Raw genomic sequence first — 7,778 nt, 5'->3', positions numbered from 1 at the left:
AACAACACCATCAATCAACTGGATATAATGGACATCTATAGACTACTTCACCCAACAACAACAGAAGGCATATTCATCTCAAGCTCACATAGAACATTTACCTAAGGTAGAACACATTCTGGGCCATAAAGTACACTTTCACAGAATTGTAAGAATAGAAATCATACAATGCCTGCTTTCAGACCACAGTGGAATTACACTAGAAATCAATGACAGAGATAGCTGGAAAATACCTGGAGGTTAGACACACACTTCTAAATAACATATGGACCAAAGAAGAAATCCAAGAGAAGTTTTAAAATATTTTGAACTAAATGAAAATTAAAACAAAATTTATCAAAATTTGTGAGATGGCATTATAAGAAATCTTATTATAAGACATCTGATAGGGGCACCTGGGTGGCTCAGTCATTAAGCGTCTGCCTTTGGCTCAGGTCATGGTCCCAGTGTCCTGGGATCGAGCCCTGCATCGGGCTCCCTGCTCCGCGGGAAGCCTGCTTCTCCCCCTCCCACTCCCGCTGCTTGTGTTCCCTCTCTTGCTGTATCTCTCTCTGTCAAATAAATAAATAAAATCTTAAAAAAAAAAAAAAGTTCTCATCACAACCAGTTGGCAATTTTATACCAAACTGAGTCTCTGATAACATGAAATCATTACTGAATGCTTAATAAGTGGTCAAAGTGAAACTTCTAATTTCCCATTGCATCACATGTTCCTCTATTTTTCCAGCTTTATTGAGGTATATTTGGCAAATAAAAATTGTACATATTTAAGGTAAAAAAAAAAACTAATGGGATGCAGCAAAACCAGTGTTTAGAGGGAAATTTATAGCACTGAATGCATCTCTTAGAAATGAAGAAAAATCTAAAATCAATCACCTAAGTTTCTACCTTAGGAAACTAGAAAAATAAGAGCAAATTAAATCCAAAGTAAGCAAAAGAAAAGAAATAATAAAAATTAGAGCAGAAGTCAATAAAACTGAAAACAAATCAATAGATAAAAATCAAACTAAAAGCTAGTTTTTTGGAAATTGTTAAGTCTCTAACCAGGCCAACTAAGAAAAAGAGAGAGGACATAAATTACTAATATCATAAATGAAAGAGGGGACATCACTACAGATCCCATGGACATTAAAAGAATAATAAAGCATTACTATGAAAAACTAACATCCATAAATTTGATAACCTAGATAAAATGAACCATTTCCTTGAAAAACACAATCTGCCAAAACTCACATAAGAAAAAATAGACAATTTGAATAGGCCTATATCTACCAAAGAAATTAAATAAGTAATTAATAACCTTCCAAAACAGAAAACACCAGATCCAGATGGGTTTACCAGTGAATTCTACCAAACATTTAGGGAGAAATTATACCAGTTCTCTACAATCTCTCCTAGAAGATAGAAGCAGAGGGAATTCTTCCTAATTCATTCTATGAGGCCAGCATTACCCTAATACTAAAACCAGACAAAGACATCACAAGAAAAGGAGAACTACAGACTAATGTATCTCATGAATATAGATGCAAAATCCTCAACAAAAGATTAGCAAATAAAATCCAATGATGTATAAAAACAATTATAAATGGGATTTATCCCAGGTATGCAAAGCTGGGTCAACATTTGAAAATCAATTAATGTAATGCGTCACATCACCAGGCTAAAAAAGAAAAATCACATGATCATATCAATAGATGCAGAAAAAGCATTTGACAAAATCTAATACCCATTAATAATAAAAACTCTCAGTAAACAAGGAATAGAGGGGAACTTCCTCCACTTGATAAAGAATATCTACAAAAAACCCTACAGCTAACATAATTTATGGTGAGAAATTTGAAGCTTTCCCAATAAGATAAGGATCAAGGCAAAGATGTCCCCTACCACCACTCTTTTTCAACATTGTGCTGGTAGTCCTAGCTAATGCAATAAGACAAGAAAAAGAAATAAAAACTACACTGATGGGGAAGGAAGGAATAAAACTGTCTCTGTTCACAGATGACATTATTGTCTTCGCAAAAAATCTGAAATAATTGATTTTTTAAAATTCCTGGAACTAATAAGTGATAGCAAGGTTGCAACATACATGGTTAATATACAAAAGTCAATCACCTTCCTATATACCAGCAATGAACAAATGGAATTTGAAATTCAAAATACAACATCATTTACATTAGCAACACCAAAAATGAAATACTTAGGTCTAAATCTAACAAAATATGTACAAGATCTATATAGGAAAACTGCAAAACTCTAATGAAAGAAATCAGAGAAGAACTGAATAAATGGAAGGATATTCTATGTTCATGGATAGGACGATTCAATACTGTCAAGATGCCAGCTCTTCCCAACTTGCTCTATAGATTCAAATACAATTTCAATCAAAATCCCAAGAAGTTATTTTGTGATATCAACAAACTGATTCTAAAGTTTATATGGAGAGGCAAAAACCCAGAATAGTCAATTCAATATTGAAGGAGAATAAAGAACAAAGTGAAATGACTGACACTACTTGACCTCAAGATTTACTATAAAGCTACAGTAATCAAGACAGTGTGGAATTGATGAAAGAAAGACAAATAGATCAATGCAATGGAATAGAGAGCCCAGAAATAGACCCACATAAATATAGTCAACTGATCTTTGACAAAAGAGCAAAGACAACACAATGAAGAAAAGATAGTCTTTTCCACAATGGTACTGGAACAACTGGACATCCATATGCCAAAAAAAAATTAATCTAGACACAGACTCTACACCCTTCACAAAAATTAACTCAAAATAGATCACAGGCCTAAACATAATATGCAGAAGAAAACATATATGACCTTGGGTTTGATGATGACTTTTTAGATATGATACCAAAGGCATGATCCATGAAAGAAATAACTGATAAGCTGGGCTTTATTAAAATTAAAATTTTCTGCTCTGCAAAGGATGCTGTCATGAGAATGAAAAGACTAGTCATTGACTGGGAGAAAATATTTCAAAAGACATCTGATAAAGGACTGTTATTCAAAATATACAAAGAACTCTTAAACTCAACAATAAGAAAACAAACAACCCAATTAAAAAACGGGTCAAAGACCTTAACAGATACCTCACCAAAAAAGATATACAGATGGCAAATAAGCATATGAAGAGATGCTCCATATTATGTCATTAGAGAAATGCAAATTAAAACCACGATGAGATACAAATACTCACCTATTAAAATGGCCAAAATCCAGAACACTGACAAGGATGTAAAGCAGCAGCAACTCTCCTTCATTGGTGGGAATGCAAAATGGTACAGGAAGACAGTTTAGCAGTTTCTTACAAAAAGAAACACACTCTTACCAAACAATCCAGCAATCGTGCTCTTTCAAACCAAAGGCCTTAAAAACTTTCAGTGCAAAACCCGGCATATGGATTATAGCAGCTTTATCCTAGTTGCCAAAATTTGGACGCAAACAAGATGCCCTTCAGTAGGTGAATGGATAAATAAACTGTGGTACATCCAGACAATGGAATATTATCCAGCACTAAAAAGAATGAGCCAACAAGCCATGAAAAGACGTAGAGGAACCTTAAACGTATATTAACTAAGTGAAAGAAGCCTCTCTGAAAAGATCACATAATATATGATTCCAAGTACAGGACATTCTAGAAAAGGCAAACCATGGAAAAAGTAAATAGATCCATAGTTGCCCGGGGTTGGTGGAGGGAAAGATAAATAGGCAGAGCACATTGGATTTTTAAGCTAATGAAACTACCTTGTCTGATACTAATAATTATGGGCACATGTCATTATACATCTGTCCAAACCCATAGAATGTACACCAAGAATGAACCCTAATGTAAACTATGGTCTTTGGGAGATATTGATGTGTCAGTGTAGGTTCATCAATTGTAACAAATGTACCACTCTGGTGGGATGTTAATAATGAGGGATGCTTGGGGCACCTGGGTGGCTCAGTCGGTTAACTGTCAGGGTCTTAGGATCAAGCCCTGTGTCGGGCTCCCTGCTCAGCAGGGAGTCTGCTTCTCCCTCTCCCTCTGCTCCTCCCCCCACTTGTGCACTCGCTCTCTCTCTCACTCACTCTCTCAAATAAATAAATAAAATCTTTAAAAAAAATAATGAGGGGGCTATGCATGTGTGGGAGAAGGAGGTATATGGGAACTTTCTACCTTCTTCACAATTATATTTATTTTTACTTTTTAAATTTTATTTTAGATTTTTTAAAGATTTTTATTTATTTATTTGACAGAGAGAGACATAGTGAGAGAGGGAACACAAGCAGGGGGAGTGGGAGAGGGAGAAGCAGGCCTCCCGCTGAGCAGGGAGCCCGATGTGGGGCTCGATCCCAGGACCCTGGGTCCATGACCTGAGCCGAAGGCAGACGCTTAACAACTGAGCCACCCAGGCACCCCAAACTTCACAGTTTTACTGTGGACCTAAAACTGTTCTAAAAAATCATGTGTGTGTGTGTATGTGGGTGTGTGTGTATATATGTATATGCATGTATAATTTTAAGTTCAAACATATAGTCTCTATAATTTAAAAAAAGCCACAGAAAAACCACAGTGTGTCTTCCTATAGTCATGTACTAGCTGAAAATAAGGGCATTACTAGTATCACATTCCCTAAGCTGCAGGCACTTGATACATTATGAGCTATTTTGTTTCAGGCATTGTGTGAGCCTAGAGTTCAACACAGATGAACAGTCTGCACTCAGAATTTAGATAGTCATATAGGCCAACCAACTATTGAATTACAGTTGCACGGAGATGCAGCAGTTAAAAGCATATTAAAGAGAAGGATGTGAAATGCACTTAAATCCATCATTTTCCTATACCAATTTCCTGGATTTTTGTCTTTTATTATATAGGAAATGAGAAGAGAATAGTAGTAAAGAAAAGTGATAATGAATGATTCTTTACGGCAGGTGGGCTAAAAGGTCTGTAAAGATTCTCTTTCCAATCTCACATAAAAATCATGTAATCATACGATAATTATAGACGTAGAGAGGGGATAGAGCCTATACTATGTGAACAGAGGCTAATGCAGCTGAAGGAACTATTACAGGACATCTGGCCCACCCCTTTCATTTTGCAGATGGGGACCCTGCAGATGAGAGATTAAATGATATGCCCAAGGCCACTCAAAATTTCCCAACCAGTTAATGAGCTCCAGGACTAGAGCCCAGGCCTTTGGACATGCTGACCCACCTGCTATGTGCTCGATGGTTAAAATGGACCAGAGCAAATAAATTACTTCATTATAGCAACAAATAAAATTATCCATGTATCAGTATTCACTATAAGATAATTGTATGCTTTTCAAATCTGGTTTTTAGAAACTTGCTGAGCTTAAAAACAAAAGACTTACAGAGGCCAAGGTGGACATTCAAGATAGCATCAATAAACAAAGATTTCGATTTAAGTCAAACCAACAAAAACAATCTCTTCAAAATAAGAAACTGGTTCAGATGAAGCACGACAGTAAGAATCCAAGAACATCTTGGGGCGCCTGGGTGGCTCAGATGGTTAAGAATCCAAGAACATCTGCATACGAGTGCTCTTGGCAACCCTAGCTCATCGGAACACCATGAGGCTTAGAACCTCAGGTTCCGTTCTGCGTGAAGAAGGTTTTTCTACCACAGTGAATAATGGGCTCGGGGTCTGGTGCCATCTTTCCACCTAGAACATTCTTTTTCCTGGCTGCTCCTCTCAGTATGATTGCCAGTACCATTAACCATGACCCTCTGTATAATTTACCCAGATTTCAGTCATGTCATGAGCTTGAAGGGAGGCAAGCAAGGGGGTCGTACACTACACTTGGCCATCAGACCCAGGATCCTGCCTGAAGACTGTGAACTGACCATAAAGTTTCACTATTATGGACATAAACTAAACCAGGAGTAAGATCCCTGGAAATGCTAGGAAATAAGGCAAGAACCAAAGGAAGCTGTTAGCACTTGGGTCTTACCAGCTTCTAGACTAATGTTTTTTCAGTCTTGGACCCAAGGCAGTTGAAATTTGGACATTGCCTTGAATCTTTGGGTATTTTTTTTTTGCCTAGGACTCTCATTATTGAAAGTACTTATCCATTACCCTCATGAAGCCCAGTGCTCCAGAAAAAGGGCATTATGGGTTTTTCATTAAAGTTTGCTCATTATTTTATTCCAAACTTTACACGGATACAATTAGGGAAAGGGAGAAAATTGCTAAAATATTTCATTCACATGGTTGCACTAAGCTCAAAATATGACTCTTGGGATATGTATTTGTCACCTGTCAAGCTAAAGGCATCCACCAAGAGGATGTTCTCATCATTCAGCAGAAAACCAGAATCTACTTCCACAAGTCCACAACCCGATGAGAGCAAAGGTTCCCAGTACTACTCTTCATTTCTTTGTTTCAAGCTACATCTTCCTTAAAGGCAGCCACCACAAGGGCCAGCGGGACAATAATGGGGAACGCAGACATGCACCTGCCTCCTTCTGTCGCTCTGGGCTTCACCAAGCTTCCATTGGGTTCTGCTTTCTCGTAAGAGCTGTCGGCCGTGAGTCCTTCACAACAGCAGAAATTCACGAGGACTCTAAAGCAATGACAGGCTTCAACAGCCATGGGTCAAAGACAAAAACATTGCCAGTATCATCTGGATTTGTATTTTTTCTTCCCACAGAGGAGTTTCAGAGAACAGTGAACATGCGCTGGGCTGTCCCCCTTAAGGTGGCACTTTGTCCTCCCAGCAGAGCCCCATTGGTTCTCCCCCGGTGCCTCACCTACAGAAGAAAATGAAAGATCATGGCCGCCATGGGTACATAAGAACATAAGCAAAGAGCTTGCTAACAAGGCCATATCAATAGAAAGCCGGAATTTGAAAGTATCCTCTCATATCCACACATTCACCAAAGAAAGCTCACAGGTTCCCCCAAATAATATTACTTTTAGGAGGCAAGGCTAGAGGAGTAAGTTTGGAAGTATTTTCAAATTGTATAGATGTATGGGGGAGTCCGAATTTTAACTATGGTGTCTGGCTGGAGACCCCTCATGAAATTTCCTCCCTTCCCACCAAACTACCAGGACAGCCCAGATGTTCTACAAATCATTCAACTTCTGGATAGATACCCCGTTTGTTTCCGGCTTTTGGCTTTCATGAACAATCACCAATACTGTAATTCCTTCTGGGTAGATCTCTCCACCTCTGATGTCCCACAGGCATTCCAAACTCAAGGGGACTTCAGAAGTTTGCTAAATACAATTAACAATGATTGTGGCTCGTATGCAGACTGAGGGAATGTTGGCGGGGGGCACAGTGGAGAAAAGAGTGAATGAACAGCAGTTTCTGTTCTCATGGGACACAAATCCTGGACAGATGGCAGCAAAAATGCAAAGTGAGGTAGGCTCCAGTGGCTCTAGGCCAGGTACTGATGAGAGAGAGAGAGATCACATTTAACATGAGAGTCAGGAAGAATTTTGCAGTGGAGTAGTATATGCTGTCTTCAGGGCACCTTAAAGATAGGACTCTGATGGGCAGAGAGGGGAGGTGGGGAGGAGGCAGGAGAGAGAGGAGGACATTCCAGTGGGAATGAAGATCCAGATAGCCAAACTATGGAAAGAGCCCAGATGTCCATCGACAGATGAATGGATAAAGAAGATGTGGTATATATACACAATGGAATATTGCTCAGCCATCAAAAAATGAAATCTTACCATTTGCAACAATGTGGATGGAACTAGAGGGTATTATGCTGAGCGAAATAAGTCAATCAGAGAAAGACAATTATCAT

Source organism: Mirounga leonina, unplaced genomic scaffold, assembly GCF_011800145.1.
Source record: "Mirounga leonina isolate KUSES-001 unplaced genomic scaffold, KU_Mleo_1.0 Mir_176, whole genome shotgun sequence".
NCBI lineage: Eukaryota > Metazoa > Chordata > Mammalia > Carnivora > Phocidae > Mirounga > Mirounga leonina.
Note: the sequence above shows the minus strand (reverse complement) of the source record.